Below are 8,055 nucleotides of genomic sequence, written 5' to 3'. Positions count from 1 at the left end.
TTAAATCCCAAAGGGATAGCAATAAAAGATAGCAGATCAACTTTTTCTTAAAGAAGGTCTCCAGTACAACAGGTTGAGCCCTGGTCAATACACAGCCCGCACAAATGAACAAATCTATAGGCTTACCTGACATTACAGGGCACCTCAGAAACCTGCTGAACTCAGGTAACTAGTTTCACTAAAATTTCCCTTGCTTAGGGATATGCAATGCGATTAACACCCTTTTCTGTTATCCCACCGTGCATTATTACTAAAAACTATAGGGGTACTACTATTTATGCTAGATAGCATTCTGCAAACTGTGCCTGAATTGTAAGTTTAAACTTGTCTCATGGTGTAACACAATACACCATGGTGGAAAATACACCAGCCAAAACAAAAATCTGACACCAAAGAGACGACAAAGCAACAATCTGAACTCTTACACACTGGCAGCACATATATAAGCCCATCTCTGTCTGGTTTGTGCAATTATTATACTCATATATTAATGATATATTGGTTGCATAGTGCGCAACCCTTGTCAACCAGTAAAATACAAACATATAAATGCGGTTGGAAAAAATCACAAAAAGATGGAAATTATTTTTAAGAACTAATAAAACTGAAGACCTGATATTTCCCTTGTACAATGTCATAGTTTCAATAGTAAAATGTAGAAGTGATAATGTTCTCTGTAGCAGAATTACAAATTGATTCACAGCTTGCTGACATTTATGACAGGTAGGACAGCTTGCTCTTTTCTAATTATCATCAGATGTCTCCCTCTTACTGTAATACGCTTTCCAGAAATGTGAACTGACATTCATTAATCATGCTGGTCAGTTGCAGAGGAATACTACAGTAAACGGAGAGTTGGTGCATTGACTCTAGCTACATTACAAAAAGAATGGAACCATTAATATCTAGGCAGGAACGAGTATAACGGTGACTCAGAAATACTGTCTCCCACACTAAAATGCAATACTTTGAGTGTGGTTTGTTTGGGTAAGAGGAGAGAGACCTATCTAGGGGATGAGAGGTCATAACTGCTGTAACCACACTAATGATACAAAAAAATTGCTTGAGAAGATATAGTCTTAGACATTTCAATATATCTGTTGGCTGGGACTCAATTTTTAGAAATAAGGAAGTGACAATAAAGGCACTACAGGGAAAGATACCATCTACAGTGAGATGGTATTTGCTCCAAAATGAATTCCCATGTTTTGTGGAATATTCCATAATACTTGAAACACCCAACACCCCCCCCCACCCCCATTCTGCACTGCTAAGAATTTCCTCAGCTATCATCTGTCTCATCTGGAATTGCTTGAACTGTTCGGCGATCTGTGCATCTACAATACCGACAGACTTGGATAGCCACCACCCAGTGGCAATTAGAAGCTATTGCAATAATGCGACATTTTTATCTGGGTAACTGTTTTCCAGGTTTGTATATAAACAGATGGATAGTTATTTACTGTCTTCTTAATACTTTGTTTGGTGGGTTTTGGTGGTTTTGAATTGTGTTGTCTGTGTATTTTAAACCCATAATACAAATTCTAAAGGAAGCAAAACTTACTGGCATGCAAGTAAGAGCATGCAATGCAGATCCATAGAGGCTCATGTTAATTCAGGATACATTTTAATAGCTTGTCTATATTGTTCAGCAGTCTCAAATGAGCCTGTAATTAAAAAATACCCCTAAGAGTTGGTATCTTGATTGAAAAGTAGATTTTAGGCAGTTTTGATTGCCCTCAATAAGACTGGTAAATGCTATAAAAATATTCATGACCATTTCTCATTTTTGGCGTCTTCCATTCCTACCCTTTTCTTCACCACTCAGGAGCTCTTCTCATGCTTCTCCTTCTTAGTTTTTTACACAAGATCAAAATGCCATTTCTGTAGGCCTTACCACTCTCTCCATCATACAAAGTCTTCAAAAGTGTATTTTTTTCATCAAACACTTTGGGTGACAAACACAATTCAAAGAGTAGTATGCGGATGAAGAAATGTGCAAATGTGTTCTGATTTTCTGAGGGCATCTGCCTGAACCCTGCTGACACATCAACTTATGAAAGTATTTCAGAATGCCATTATCCCTGACTCTTTTCCCTTTCTCAGTAGTAGACACATTCCATTTTTTTGTGAGTTTAATTCCTTCAGGATTTCTGTAGGACACATGCTTTTCTATAATCGTAAGTCCATCACAGGTATCTTCCTCAGGTACACAAAAGCCTCTGAGAAAAATAGTCCATGTGGACACCAGCTGTAGCACAGATCTAACTCAAATTCAGACATGAAAGATTTATTATTCAGCAGAACCATTGCTTTTGATTCTGTTTTATGGGCATCAGAAGTATTTTTACTCAGTGTATACCTACTTTATGCATAGCTAACATAAGGAAAGTGTACTATGCCTCAGCATTTCCTTCTCCATTATATACATTGGGGTTTTTTTCAGGCAGTGAACGTGGCTCTTAATTCCAAAGCACGATATGATAAAAGTAATGTAGTTAAATTATCAGAAAAAATACTATTTCCATCATAGTGGGGATTAAAAATGTGCGACAGAAAACATGATAAGAACTTTGTAATGATCCCAAACAAACATCTGAAAGCCAGGAATTACAAAATTAAAGACAAACATGAAATTAAACAGAATTTGGAATGTATGTAAGTATCAAGGTCTCATTAATCAGCTCAACTCTACTCTGTTATTACACAGTTAAATATAAACCTACAAGGTAAAATCCTTACTCTACTGGTTAGATTTTTTTTCCGCTAAATGGAGGCAGATTTTAAGCCATTGTGTCCTATTGATAAACATGTGGACAGCTTTTGTAGAGTAGGTGTATAGTTGCTCAAAGGTAGAGCAAATAATAGAGCAAAAAAAACATGTATTTCCTGTTTCTATTAGAGCTTACAACAAGGACCACTGCATTGTGGCATTTAGTGGGGCTTTACAAATGTTCGTTATTGTTGTGACTTATTTTAATGTTGCAAATCATTAGCTACAGTTTTGCTGAATACTGTTGAAAGCGCTGTAATAATCTCCTTTAGTTTCAAAAGCGGAGGAGAGAGACTTCCCAGACCTATGGGCCATTAGCAGTTGTTCTGGCAGAGTGAACACCTGCTCTGTTTTTACAGTGCTATAAGTCGCCATGACCCTTTACAAATACAACTGACAAATTATTTTGTTAGAATTTAACAATAAAAATTCTACATAGAACTAGTTAGAATCTGCCCCCCCAACTTTGAGATAAGTAAACTGCTACAGATAAATTTTTAACATCATTCAAACTGGTATCAGAATATTTTACAATTCCAAGAGAGTGTTATGAATACTACCTTCAATTTTGTCTTATATTTGCCAGAATCAGGAGTAAGAATAATAGCACTTAGAAAAGGAAGCCAATTTGTATTCCCTGTCACTGACCTGTTGCTTTTTATTTGATGCCAATGTTTTGCAGAAGACAGAAAATTAATTCAGTGTTGTGAAGAAGGAAAGAAAACTAATGTTATTGTTTTGATATATTAAAAAATATCTATTGCTTTATGCACCCTTTTTCGTTTCCTCACTACTAAAGTGAAAGTGTATTTGATCTTATTTATTATTAAGGTAAAGAATTACTGATTCTATTTATTTCTCCAGACACTACAACAAAGCATTGCTTAAATCAAGCAGCAAGAAGTTAGGAGCTTTACAGAGTCTTTTGCAGACAGGTATTAGCTTGTGTTGCCTGTGTTCCAGCCTACTGGAAACTACGTACCAGTACTAGTGCAGAAATCACTGAAAAGTATTTGCTTCAGTTCAAAAGTCTGTCTGCAAAAATTAGGATTATTTCCTAGAATCTGGAAGAAAGAAAAGAGAAAATGTGAATATTTTTCTGGTGTTCCTAAGTTTTAAGCATGTGTGATGGGTTGACCCTGGCTGGACGCCAGGTGCCCACCAAAGCTGTTCTATCACTCCCCCTCCTCAGCTGGACGGGAGAGAGAAAATATAACAAAGAGCTTGTGGGTCGAGATAAGGACAGGAGAGATCACTCACCAATTACCGTCACGGGCAAAACAGACTCAGCTTGGGGAAAATTAACTCAATTTATTACAAATCAACCAGAGTAGGGTAATGAGAAATAAACCCAAATCTCAGAACACCTTCCCTCCACCCCTCTCTTCTTCCTGGGCACAACTTCACTCCTGGATTCTCTACCAACCCCCCCCCCCAGCGGCACAGGGGGACGGGGAATGGGGTTTACGGTCAGTTCATCACACGTTATTTTCTGCCGCTTCATCCTCCTCAGGGCAGGACTCGTCACACTCTTCCCCTGCTCCAGGGTGGGGTCCCACCCACGGGAGACAGTCCTCCATGAACTTCTCCAACGTGGATCCTTCCCACGGGCTGCAGTTCTTCACGAACTGCTCCAGCATGGGTCCTTTCCATGGTGTGCAGTCCTTCAGGAGCACACTGCTCCAGTGCGGGTCCCCCACAGGGTCACAAGTCCTACCAGAAAACCTGCTCCGTGGGCTCCTCTCTCCACAGATCCGCAGGTCCTGCCAGGAGCCTGCTCCAGGGCGGGGTTCCCACGGGGTCACAGCCTCCTTCGGGAACCCACCTGCTCCAGTGTGGGGTCCTCCACGGGCTGCAGGTGGATATCTGCTCCACTGTGGACCTCCATGGACTGCAGGGGGACAGCCTGCCTCACCACAGTCTTCACCACGGGTTGCAGGGGAATCTCTGCTCCGGCGCCTGGAGCATCTCCTCCCCCTCCTCCTTCACTGACCTTGGTGTCCGCAGGGTTGTTTGTCTTACATGTTCTCACTCCTCTCTCCGGCTACCGTTTCCCTTTGTCCTAACTTTTTTTCTCTCTTAAAAATGTTATCACAGAGGCGTTACCACTATCGCTGATTGGCTCGGCCTTGGCCGGCGGCGGTCTGTCTTAGAGCTGGCTGCTATAGGCTCTGTCTTGAACACAGGGGAAGCTTCCAGCAGCTTCTTACAGAAGCCACCCCTGTAACCCCCCCCACTACCAAAATCTTGCCACACAAAGCCAATACATTCCACCCCTCGCCTCTGTGCATCATGTTTTTAAGAACTATCATTAAAATCTACATTCATCACACAAAATCTTCACTCACATCAACAAAAAAGAATTCCCCACACCGAAATCAAAATAATATCATCACAAAACCGACAAAAAGTGGATGATTTACACACAATCCACCCCTCGTCCCTTCACCACAATTAAAACAAAAAAAATTCCCCGCTTGTCATGCAGCTCTTAACTCTCTAGCTGCGTTCAGTCCATGTTTTGCCCGTTACGTCTCTCGGTTGCTATCCTTATCTCGAATTCCTCACTTGCCCACGTTCTCCACCAAAAAGACTGTGATGGGTTGACCCTGGCTGGACGCCAGGTGCCCACCAAAGCTGTTCTATCACTCCCCCTTCTCAGCTGGACAGGGGGAGAAAATATAACAAAAGGCTCGTGGGTCAAGATAAGGACAGTTTAATAAAGTGAAAGCAAAGGTCACGCACGAAAGCAAAGAAAAACAAATTATGTTATTCTCCGCTTCCCATCAGCAGGAGATGTCTGGCCACTTCCTGGGAAGCAGGGCTTCAGTACGTGTAGTGGTTGCTCCGGAAGACCAAAAATGCCCCCCTTCTGTCTCCCTTTACTTAGCTTTTCTATCTGACCTGATGTCACATGGTATGGAATATCTGTCTGGTTAGTTTAGGTCAGCCACCCTGGCTATGTCCCCCCCCCCAAGATCCCGCCCTGCCTCATCCTGCCATTGAGGGGGGGGCAAAAATGTTGGAGAGACAGCCTTGATGCTGTGCCAGCACTGCTCAGCAGTAGCCAAAACACCGGTGTGTTATCAACACCTTTCCAGCGCTATGAGGGCTGCTATGGGGAGTATTAAGTCCATCTCAGCCAGACCCAATACAGCATATTTCAAATATATCTGATGCTGCTAATTCTTATTAACAGTACATTCATTTTTTAACAACGTAATTGTTTAACTTTGGTGTACCTGTGTCCTGGTTTCAGCTGGGATAGAGTTAATTGTCTTCCTAGTAGCTGGTATAGCGCTATGTTTTGAGTTCGGTATGAGAAGAATGTGGATAACACACTGATGTTTTCAGCTGTTGCTAAGTAATATTTAGACTAAGTCAAGGATTTTTCAGCTTCTCATGCCCAGCCAGTAGGAAGGCTGGAGGCGCACAAGAAGTTGGGAGGGGACACAGCCAGGACAGCTGACCCAAACTGGCCAAAGGGATATTCCATACCATGTGATGTCATGCCTGGTATATAAACGGGGGAGGTGCGGGTGGGGAGATCGCTGCTCGGGAACTAACTGGGCATCAGTCAGCAGGTGGTAAACAATTGCATTGCGCATCATTTGTATATTCCAATCCTTTTATTATTATCATTGTCATTTTAATATTGTTATTATTATCATTATTAGTTTCGTCCTTTTTGTTCTGTTAAACTGTTCGTATCTCAACCCACATGTTTTACTTTTTTTTTTCCCCGATATTCTCCCCCATCCCACTGGGTGGGGGGAGAGTGAGTGAGCACTGCGTGGTGCTTAGTTGCTGGCTGGGGTTAAGCCACGACAACCTGCAAGGATTTTTCTGTTGCTATTTTTGATTTTTCTTAAAAATTATGTCCTGTTGTGAGTGAAGGCTATGTTCTGTCTGTCCAGGACTGTTACAACACCGGAGGATTTGACAGAGGAGCCAGCGAAAGCTAAAGCGGCAGTAAGGACTGGTTTTAGGATCATGGCCAGAATGAACTTGTCTGGCCAACTGCAAGCTGGAAGAGACTAGATACTATGAGTAAAGAAACCACCTTTGCTTATTTCCTCCTGTGCCCAAGGAAATGGATCTTTGCATATTCTTTGAAAAGAGCTACATCAAAGTAATACTGTATTTCATTCTCAGTTTCTCCTAATGGAAAACAACTGACAACATTCCAATACAGACCACTTAGGTCAAAACCAAAACCTATATTCTTGATTTATAATGCCACATGAAGCGGTGTTCTGGGGATGTAAGGTGGATGGGGTGGAAATGGGAAAGATACCAAGCTTGCAAGGGATGCAATTTGAGGGATTCATGGAAATGGCTTTGTTAAAAACATGCACTGCATCCTTACTCCGCAGAGCCTTTCAATACCTGTTTAATGTTAAACATACGTGCCCGTCTCACAGAAGAGTCCTTCTCCCTTTCTCATTCTCTCTGTTTCTGCTTTCATTTCTTGTCCCCAGTCTACACTGAACTCAAGCAAAGGCAGTTAGAGTTCAAGTGTCATTTAGCCCTGGAGCAGTAGAGTGGTGCACACTCAGTCGATTTGGGATGGCGCACATGCAGCCAGTCAGCACGTAGGAGTTCTCAGGGACTAAATTATGCTTTATGCAGATAGAAACGTTAGCAAATTCAAGCTATAAATTTTAGGAAGGCAAGATTGCATATATGAGATGAGATTTTTCAGAGAATTAAAACTTGGCCACATTTGAGTTAATTCTTAGTAGAACAGCAAAAAGCTGTGAGAGCAAGGCATCATCCATGTGCTCTACAGCCCCGTTCCAGGGCTTGCCGAAAAAGCTGTAAGAATCTTCCCCATGAAGGCAAAAAGTTGTTTTCTTCCATAGCTACATTCTTGGCTACAATTGAAAAAGGTTAGCTGAAACTTCAAATTATCAGCACAAAAGAAATCTCTAGAACGTAAATTGGGCTGAATGGCATTCAGCCTGAGTGGCCTCAACTTGGCAAAGTTATAAGAAGTTGAAAAATACAGATTTATAATGGGATGTGCCGTTGCCAGACGATGTTCACTATAAATATGTGTCCGTGCATGTACACCTGTACAAACACACACAACATACACTTATACATATTACAGTGCTGCTACATCACTGATGATTTCCTAAACAGAAATATCCCCAAATCATTATGTATACTGGCAGTAAAATTGTAAGAAGATAGAGTTGGACATTTCAGGGATGTTAAAATTGTGGCAAAAAATATTCAAAGTGGCTGTGAAGTTACATGGGTAGTTGCTATTTACA

Source organism: Haliaeetus albicilla, chromosome 9 (genome assembly GCF_947461875.1).
Source record: "Haliaeetus albicilla chromosome 9, bHalAlb1.1, whole genome shotgun sequence".
Lineage (NCBI taxonomy): Eukaryota > Metazoa > Chordata > Aves > Accipitriformes > Accipitridae > Haliaeetus > Haliaeetus albicilla.
This window is presented reverse-complemented; position numbering follows the sequence as displayed.